Below are 9,007 nucleotides of genomic sequence, written 5' to 3' on the forward strand. Positions count from 1 at the left end.
TTATTAACAAAATGAATATGTTAACTTACAGTAGGAATATCTATTCCTTCCTAGAAAAACTGTCCTTTACCCATATACCAAATATTAACATAAAGTGAAGTATATATCAAGAACCAAGTTTCAGTAAGTTCCAAATTCCAGGTCTTTGGTGGGCATTGCCAGAATACTTCCTTCATATAAATGCTTTACTGTATACATTCCCAAAGATATTCTTCTCCAACTATTTTTCACCTTCCTCCATGGAAAACACTCTAAGTCAAATTCAATAAATTTCTTAAAATCACCAACTGTACAATTTGATATATCTTATTTATATATAAATGAAATTCTTTGGCTGCAAGAGTATATACTCATAAATTGCATTAATCATGTGGGAGGTGCCACAGATTAAGGGAACCATGATTTTCCCAGGATTTATACCTTGCGGTCCTGGGGCCAATATCCCTGAACATCTTCCTTGGACTAATTCTAATTACATTGGACTAAGCATATTAATAGTCCTATTGACTTTAGACAGTCTCTTCCCCATCTCTCTCTTCTAGCATATTGTCTGATCCTTTGTTGAGTTTGTCATATATGTCATTTGTTTCTTGAGTTTGTCATCCTTTGTTGAGTTTGTCATCTAGTAAACAAAAGTTTACTAGATGCTCTGAGTAACATTTCAGCTAAGATACCTCTTCAACCTAGAACATCCCAAGCTAAGTTAAGGTAGAGCTTTTAAGAGTGTGCATCTTAAAAATAAATCCAAACATAAATTGTCAGTTGATCTTTGACAAGGGTGCCAAGAAAACAATGGGAAAGGATAATGTCTTCAACAAATGGTATTGGGAAAACTGAAAATCCACATGTAAGAGAATGAATTGAACCCCTATCTTATACAATACACAAAAATAAACTCAATATCTATTAAAGACTTCAACATAACCTTGAAACTCTAAAACCTCTAGAAGAAAACAGGGGGAAAGCTTAATGACATTGGTTTTGGAAATGACATCAAAATACATGCAACAAAATCAAAAATAAATAAGTGGGATTTCATCACATTAAAAATCTTCTGCACAGCAAAGGAAATAACAGAGTGAAAAGGCATCCTATGGAATTGGAGAAAATATTTGCAAACCTTATATCTGATAAAGAGTTTATTTTCAAAATGCCTAAGTAACTCCTCCTACTCAGTAGAAAAAAAACTAATAACCCAATTAAAAATGGACTAAAGACCTGCATAGACATTTCTCCAAAGAAGATATACAAATGGCTCAATCTCACTAAGCATCAGAAAATGCTAATCAAAAAAATAGAACTATCATATGATCCAGCAATCCCACTTCTGGGTATCTATCCAAAAAAATTGAAATCAGGATCTCAAAAAGATATTAGCACTATTCATTGCAGTGCTATTCACAATAGCCAAGATGCAGAAACAACCTAAATGTCCTACAATGTATGAATGAATAGAGAAAATGGGATATACACAGTTGACCCTTAAACAACGTGGGAGTTAAGGTGCTGACCCAGCTAGCAATGTAAAATCCCATATAACTTTAGAGTCAGTGGTCCATATCCACGGTTTTGCATCCTCAGATTCAACAAACCACAGATAGTGTGGTATATATTTATTGAAAAAAAATCGGGTATAAGTGGACCCATGCAGTTCAAACCCATGTTGTTCAAGGGTCAACTGTACATGCAATGGAATATTATTAGCCTCAAAGAAAAAGAAAGAAAAGAAGGAAATCATGTCATTTGTGACAGTGTGGATGAAACTTTAGGACATTATGCTAAGTGGAATATGCCAATCTAAGAAGGACAAATACTGCATGATACCACTTATATGAGGTATATAAAACAGTGAAATTCACAGAAGCAGAGAATAAGATGGTGGTTTTCAGGAGCTGGGGGGAGGGAGAAATGGGGAATTTCTAATTAGTGTGTAAAATTTCAGTTATGCAAGATGAATAAATTCTAGAGATCTGCTGTACAGTATTGTAACTACAAATAGTGGTAGGGTATTGTACACTTAAAACTCTGTTAAGGGGGTCCATCTCTTATTAAGTTTTTTTACCACATTTACAAAAAGAGTATGATTCTGGAATCATTTTCTGAGCACCTGGCTCACAAATGTAAGTCTTGTACCAGTGAGAAACCTGAGCTGTTCCTCTTCTGTGTAGATACTGTTTTCTGAGGAATCCACTCTCTTTTATTACACGTTGTTTTGCAGGCTACACATTCCTGGAACTAGTTGGAGAAAGTGGGAGCAGGGTTGGACTGGGGTTAGACAATTGAGAGGGTGAAACTTTTCAAAAAACACTTCAGTAGCAGCATATGATAACAGAATAAAGACGTTTCTACTCTATTCTGTGTCAGAGGACCAGGAAATTGGGTGAGGAATAATGTTATCTCAAGACAGCAGAACTGCATTCATCACAGGGAATTGACTAGGATCTTCCACATACAACTGACTTCTTGCTGTGACTGTGGCCCTGAGGGGAGATTTGATTAATAACCAAGTAAAGAAAGACGAGAAATAAGTGTCGTGTACCTCTCAGCCTACTATGAACACAGGTTCAAGCTATCTTCTCAGCTGAAGGATAATCTAAGAAAGTAGTTCAAAAGAATTCAACATATATTCCAGAAAAAAAAAATCAATGAAACAAGATCCAAAAGGTAAGAAATAATTGTCTTTTAACATTATAAGATAAAGTAAATGTTGCATACATAAAAATACGTATTAGGGAAAATATGTAATAGGGAAAATATTACCTATTATGTAATGAAATTCAGACTTGCCTTGGATTTCTGTTTTCTATTCAGCAATAAATTCCAGAAGTCAGCATGGTCAAGTACCGGGGTTAGCAATGATAACTATTTATTGGGGGTTTACTATGTGTCTGGCACAGTTTATCCACAGCAAAAGCCCTATCAGGTAAGGTAGTGTTATCTCTCCTTAAGAAGTGAGGAAATGATGGATTAAAATTCTTATCTAAGGATAGATCTTATAAAGTGATTGACATAGGAATTACAACTGGGACCTCAGGCTTTATAACAGGACTATTGTGCTGTGCTGTGTTTCCTATTCTAAAATGTAGGACCAAATAATTTTAACATTTACATAAGAAAAAGCAAAAAATAAGATGTTTTAAAATATGCATAAGGTCAGAAACTATACCACCTTTCTGACTCAAAACGGAAAAGAAGATTAGAATATGGGAATGCAAAAGATGGGATGTAAGATAATTGATTGGAATCATTTAAACCAGTTAGGCACAGAAGATATATTATGTAAAATGTATTAATTGAATAATATTATTCTGAATCTAAAACCCCAGCTATTTTAGCACATATAAGAAAATATGGAAGGTTTGTTTCCATATTTAATAAAGTAGGCTAAAATTCTTGTTTACAAAGAGGAAATTTTATAAAATTATTTTAATCTTGAAATTTGATAATTATATTCAAGTGAAGAAATATATGACTGAATTTCAGAACTGTTCATTTAAATATAATTGATTTTTGTATATCAATATGTTATAAATTGGAACAATATATTGATAGATAATATCAATTTTAGCATATATTGGCACAAAGTAATCTATTACAGAAATTAATCTCTTATCAGTGATCAAAAGATGGAAATTTCAATCTGGCTGTTGCATTACTATTAGACTGTTTGCACTTTTTGGTTTGGGGTGTATTTATTGCACAGAAAAGAACCATAAACATGGCAAGGACAAATCACATAACCAGGAAAACAGAAAGCAACAAATAAAAATTATTTAACAACACCCTCATACTCTGAAATGTGTCATTAGTGGCTAGAGAATATAAACAATCATTTTTGGTTAGTTATTAACAACATTTTCTTTATTATCATGTTACATGTCATGTGATAAGCATTGGCTGATGTAAAACCTGAACCACTTGGTCAATTGTGATTAAAACTGAAAAATGAATAGATAATTTTTCATTATAAAATTAGAATGTCACAATATTCATAAGTACTTTCTCAGCATATTTTGTTTGAGAAAGAAAAATGGGAGAAATTCAGATTATATTTCCACACATTTCTGCTGTTATGTTTTGGAGTTAACAAAGAAGATTTTATTATTATTATTCCAAGCGTGTTACTTGCTGTCAATTACATATGCAATCCAGGAAACAGCATAACTTTTATTACTTTTTTTCATGAAGGAAATAGAAGATATTCATTAGTTCTGGTTAAATAGTCCAATCCTTTCTGTCAGAGTGACAAGACAAGGTCTCTTGGATTCATGGTAACAAATCCTCTAACAAAGGAATCCTGATAGGCAATTAAAATGGACTAAGGAGCAATTGGATCTTATCTAAGAACCTCAAAAAGTGACATGGCCCGTAATATTAAGGAAATGGCAGAACCAGTTTGTCAGTCTTTTCCTCTGTCCCATGCTGCCTTCTGTGTCGTAAGCAGAAGAACAGCGGTGGAGACTGCATCGAGTGCCCATCACTATGCTACTTTACCTGTTGTCATTCTCCTGAGATTGACTTACTTCTGCCTGGGACATTCAATTTTTGTCTCAGACACCCATACTTATGCAAGTGGCTAAGTATGTACAACATATCTATTCAAACTTTTAATAATATAAGTATTAAGCTTTGTCTTTTGAAATTGCCCTCTTCAGAACATAACTTTTGTTCCTACCTTTAAGAAGTTAGAGTCTACATTTCAACTTCATAGCCATTATTAAATTCAAACTCATTCAGTGCATGAATGTTGAATATTTTCAGTTATATAAAAATAAACAAGCAAATGCTTTGCCAAAAACATGTGATTTGTTTTTAATAGTGTCTTATTTGCATGTTATTAAATTCATCTCACACTGTAAAGCACTGCCTTAATGTACTGAAACCCCTCATGGTAAAATAAAAGGCTTTAAGGAAAAGAATAAAATATTGATCAGTTTATAGTGTATTACTTGATTTACTTTTGTGAATATAAGAGACAGGTGCAAAATGATTCTAGAACAGTAGTACAGAGCAATATAAACCAGTAGTTGACTTTACTGTATGGCAAAAGTATAGCCTTAAATATAATTTCTATTTTGAGTCATAAGGTGTTATTATGTACTATGACCTCTATACAAAGGTAATTTTTCTGGAAAATTATGTATGTGAAAAATTTCCAAACTTCCACTTATAAGATAAATAAGTACTAGGGATGTAATGTACAACATGATAAATATGATTACCACTGTACGTTATATATGAAAGCTGTTAAGAGAGTAAATTGTAAGAGTTCTCATCACAAGAAAATTTTTTCTCTATTCTTTAATTTTCTGCCTATATGAGATGATAGATGTTCACTAAACTTGTGATAATCACTTCATGATGTATATAAATCAAATCATTTTGCTGTATACCTTAAATGTATAGAGTGTTGTATGTCAATTATATCTCAATTAAATTGGAAGAAAAAGAAAAAAAATTTCCATTACTCCAGTGGCAAGGATTTCTACCCTTCTTTAAGCTTCCTTTCTTCAACTAAGTTAATGAAACGAAAGTTTATTCAGAATCTGCCTTATACAATATACTCAGGACGCAGGTAGTAGTTGACAACGCTGAGTAGGAAACTCACTTTCTACATACAGATCCAAAGTAAGATCTGCACTTAGTTTTAGTAGCCAGGTGGCTTCAACCAAAGAATGGCATATATAGTTTCTCTGTGCTGTCCATTCGGAAGTCAGTAGTCTTTATCAGATTAAACTATCACACTTTCCATCTTCCTTTTCCACCATCAGTTCTTCCCGAGGTAGAGTCTTGCTTATTTGGACATTCCTTCATGTTCCTTTTTTTTACTTAATGACCTCTCCAGGACACAGCTAGCTTTTCCAAACAGAAATGAGTGACTTAGAATAAATGATAAAGCTTAATAAGCTCACTTGTAAGATCCAATTATTTTTTTATTTTCCTATAGTGATTTTACTCAAATACAATTTTTACCGAGTGCTTTCTATGTGTGAAGATCTGGTCTAGTGGTTAGTAGTTCAATGAAGAATGATACACAGTCTCAGTGAGTTGATTTACCTCATAGTGAAACTTATCTTTAAGAAAACTGTGTCTAGAATTCAATATTGTAGAGTCATATAATAGACTCAAATATTGTCTTGATAAAATCATATGCACTTCTATACTTCTAAGTAGAGCTTGGTTTAAAACTTTATAGTATACATAATTAAACATCAAATTTATTTTTCATATTTGATGTCTATTTGCTGATTTAGCTATGTTAAAGTACCATGATGTTTTATATTTTATTCTTTCCTGACAGAATTCATGGGGCCCTTTTTAAAAGTTCACTTTGGGAATGATTCACATGCAAAACGTGATGAAGCAGCATATTCTTTGCCATGTTTGACTTCTTAATTATAGAGAGAAATGTTCTGTATAACAACTCTGAACAGTTAGTATTAATGTGAGTATGGCTTTCCAAAGCAGTGTCTTCTGACAGGTTATCATTCATGTGGCTTGATTTGCATTACCAACAACTAAGAGGAATTGGAAGCCAAGAAAACAATGTATAATATATCATAAGTTTGATTTATAAAATTTTCACAGGCAAGGCTGTTTGCTGGACATCAAATTAGCAACATGGGCAAGATGTAATTTATACTTGCTTTCAGGCAATATAAAGACAAAATGATTAATTATTTATTAATGAAGTCTTAATTAATCTTCTGAAATGCTTTTGTGTAGATGAGAAACAAGGGTTTTATCTTAAAAGGCAAAATATCAAGTAATTAGCAATACAAAAATTGTTCTCTGTTGCAGATTTAAATATGCACCTAATGTCCTCAATCTCTATGCAATAATGCTAACACCTAATGCAACGATTATTTAATCTCCTTCACTGACAGAATTGATTTATTATAATTTAGTAATAAGGGCATAACTTGTATAGCCTAATTATTTTTAAATAGTCCCTAGGCCTCCATTTGCTTTAAAAATACATGTATATTTACATATATGCAATTTTAAATTAAGATTGCACACATGTTTTAATTAGATGTCATGACAGTGGATGAATTTTTGCTATCATTTCTGTCTCAGATAATGATATTCTTTATAGAATAATGTCAGAATAAATAGACTGATATGTGTCAATGGAGAAAAATTATCATAAATTAAATATAACTAAATATAACATATTTATAAAAACATGCATAACTTTCTTGATTTAATAAATAAATAGAATGTTAAATATTAAAGTACTGAATGCTCCTTTAAAATGTGTCCTTTCAAAATATTCATTTTATAAGATCAGGTTCAGTTTATTCAGAGAAAATGTTGAGGACATTTTATAGACGAATAAATTATTTGAATAAACGTGCCCAACGTGCAGGCTAAAAATGTGGCAGATTAAGGCTTGCAACCAGTATGCCAAGTTCTTTTCATTCAAGCAGATAATATATTGTTTCACTAAGAGCCTTGTACAGTCAGGTCCTTTAGGTTTTCCAAGACTTTACCTCCTTTGTCTTAAAAAAACCAAGTAGCTTAGCTAGATATCTTTCAGGTCCATTTCATATTCTAAAAGTGTATCTTTGTGCTTATTTCTAAAGAAGTTGTTACTTTTTGGTTTCTCCACTCTTAAGGTGCTTATTTTTTTAAGGTGGGGAGAGATAACTCTTGAAATAAATAAAAAATATAGTGAGACATTATGCAGTAATTTCAAATAAAGTTTAAAAAGGAAACATTGAAGTTATCTAGAATACCCAGAGGGAAACTTATGAAGCAGATGGAGTTTGCTCATGGCCTTGGAAAAAACAGAAGACTGTGGATAGATAAAAGGGAGAACAGAAAAAAATTTCCTTGCAGTGCTGATGATGGGCACAGTGAAAGTTGAGCAAAGATATGACAGGAAAACACAACAGGGCTTACACTGAAGATGAAGAGTAGGTGCACCTCATGGCATTTGAGAATATGCTCAACTAAACTGACTCATTATATATTATACTATGAAAGTAACTTTTTCCCCGCAAGTCCTCTTTGTGTGTGATTACAGTTAAGAGAAAGACGAGCTCATCATTACAAAATTGGCATAGTTTTGGCTATTGCAATTAGCAATCATTATTTTACCTCTGTTTACTGTCCCCATCTCCCTTCCATTAGTGGCAGTCTCTTCTCAAAGTAAGAAAGTAAAAATTGAAGTTGTCAGATCAACTACCCTTTTCCACTTTAAATCAATGAAGTAAGAGGTTTTGATAGAAGAAAACAGAGGAATATTTCAAAGCAGCATCAGATTCATAGGGATACACAAGAATATGTGTATAAGAGAATACATAAAATAAGAATGTAAGCAATGATTGCAGTCAACTAAGTGCTTTAAACATATTATTGCATTTAATTCTCACAACAATCCATTATCGGTACTATAAATATTCCTACTTTGCAAGACAGGGAAATAAGTTTTAAAGACTGACTTCCACAGTGAAAAGGGTTGATCCAAGAATGAAAACTAAGTAATCTTTCTCCTAAAACTGGATTTCATTAAGGTATAGTATTAATACTTCAAAGGAAGAAAACATACAAAACCTTGTTCCTTCCACAAGTACTATTGTTAGTATTTTTTAAAGAAAAATCACATAGAGTAAAATGTTCAGATATCTTAAATGTTCTACTCAACAAATTGTGACAAATATTCACATCCTTGTAGACAAAATTCCCAAAATGATATAGCCACTTCTATCACCTCAATAAGTTCCCACATGCCTAGTATACATCATTTATTATTTGCACCATGGTTGATTAGACTTACCTGTTCTCTTTTTTTTTTTGAAGTATAGTTGATTTACAATATTATATTAGTTTCAGGTATACAACATAATGATTCAATATTTTTATAGATTATATTCCATTTAAAGTTATTATAGTGCTTCCCTGGTGGCACAGTGGTTAAGAATCCACCTGCCAATGCAGGGGACATGGGTTCGAGCCCTGCACCGGGAAGATCCCACATGCTGCAGAGCAACGAAGCCCG

Source organism: Tursiops truncatus, chromosome 2, assembly GCF_011762595.2.
Source record: "Tursiops truncatus isolate mTurTru1 chromosome 2, mTurTru1.mat.Y, whole genome shotgun sequence".
Lineage (NCBI taxonomy): Eukaryota > Metazoa > Chordata > Mammalia > Artiodactyla > Delphinidae > Tursiops > Tursiops truncatus.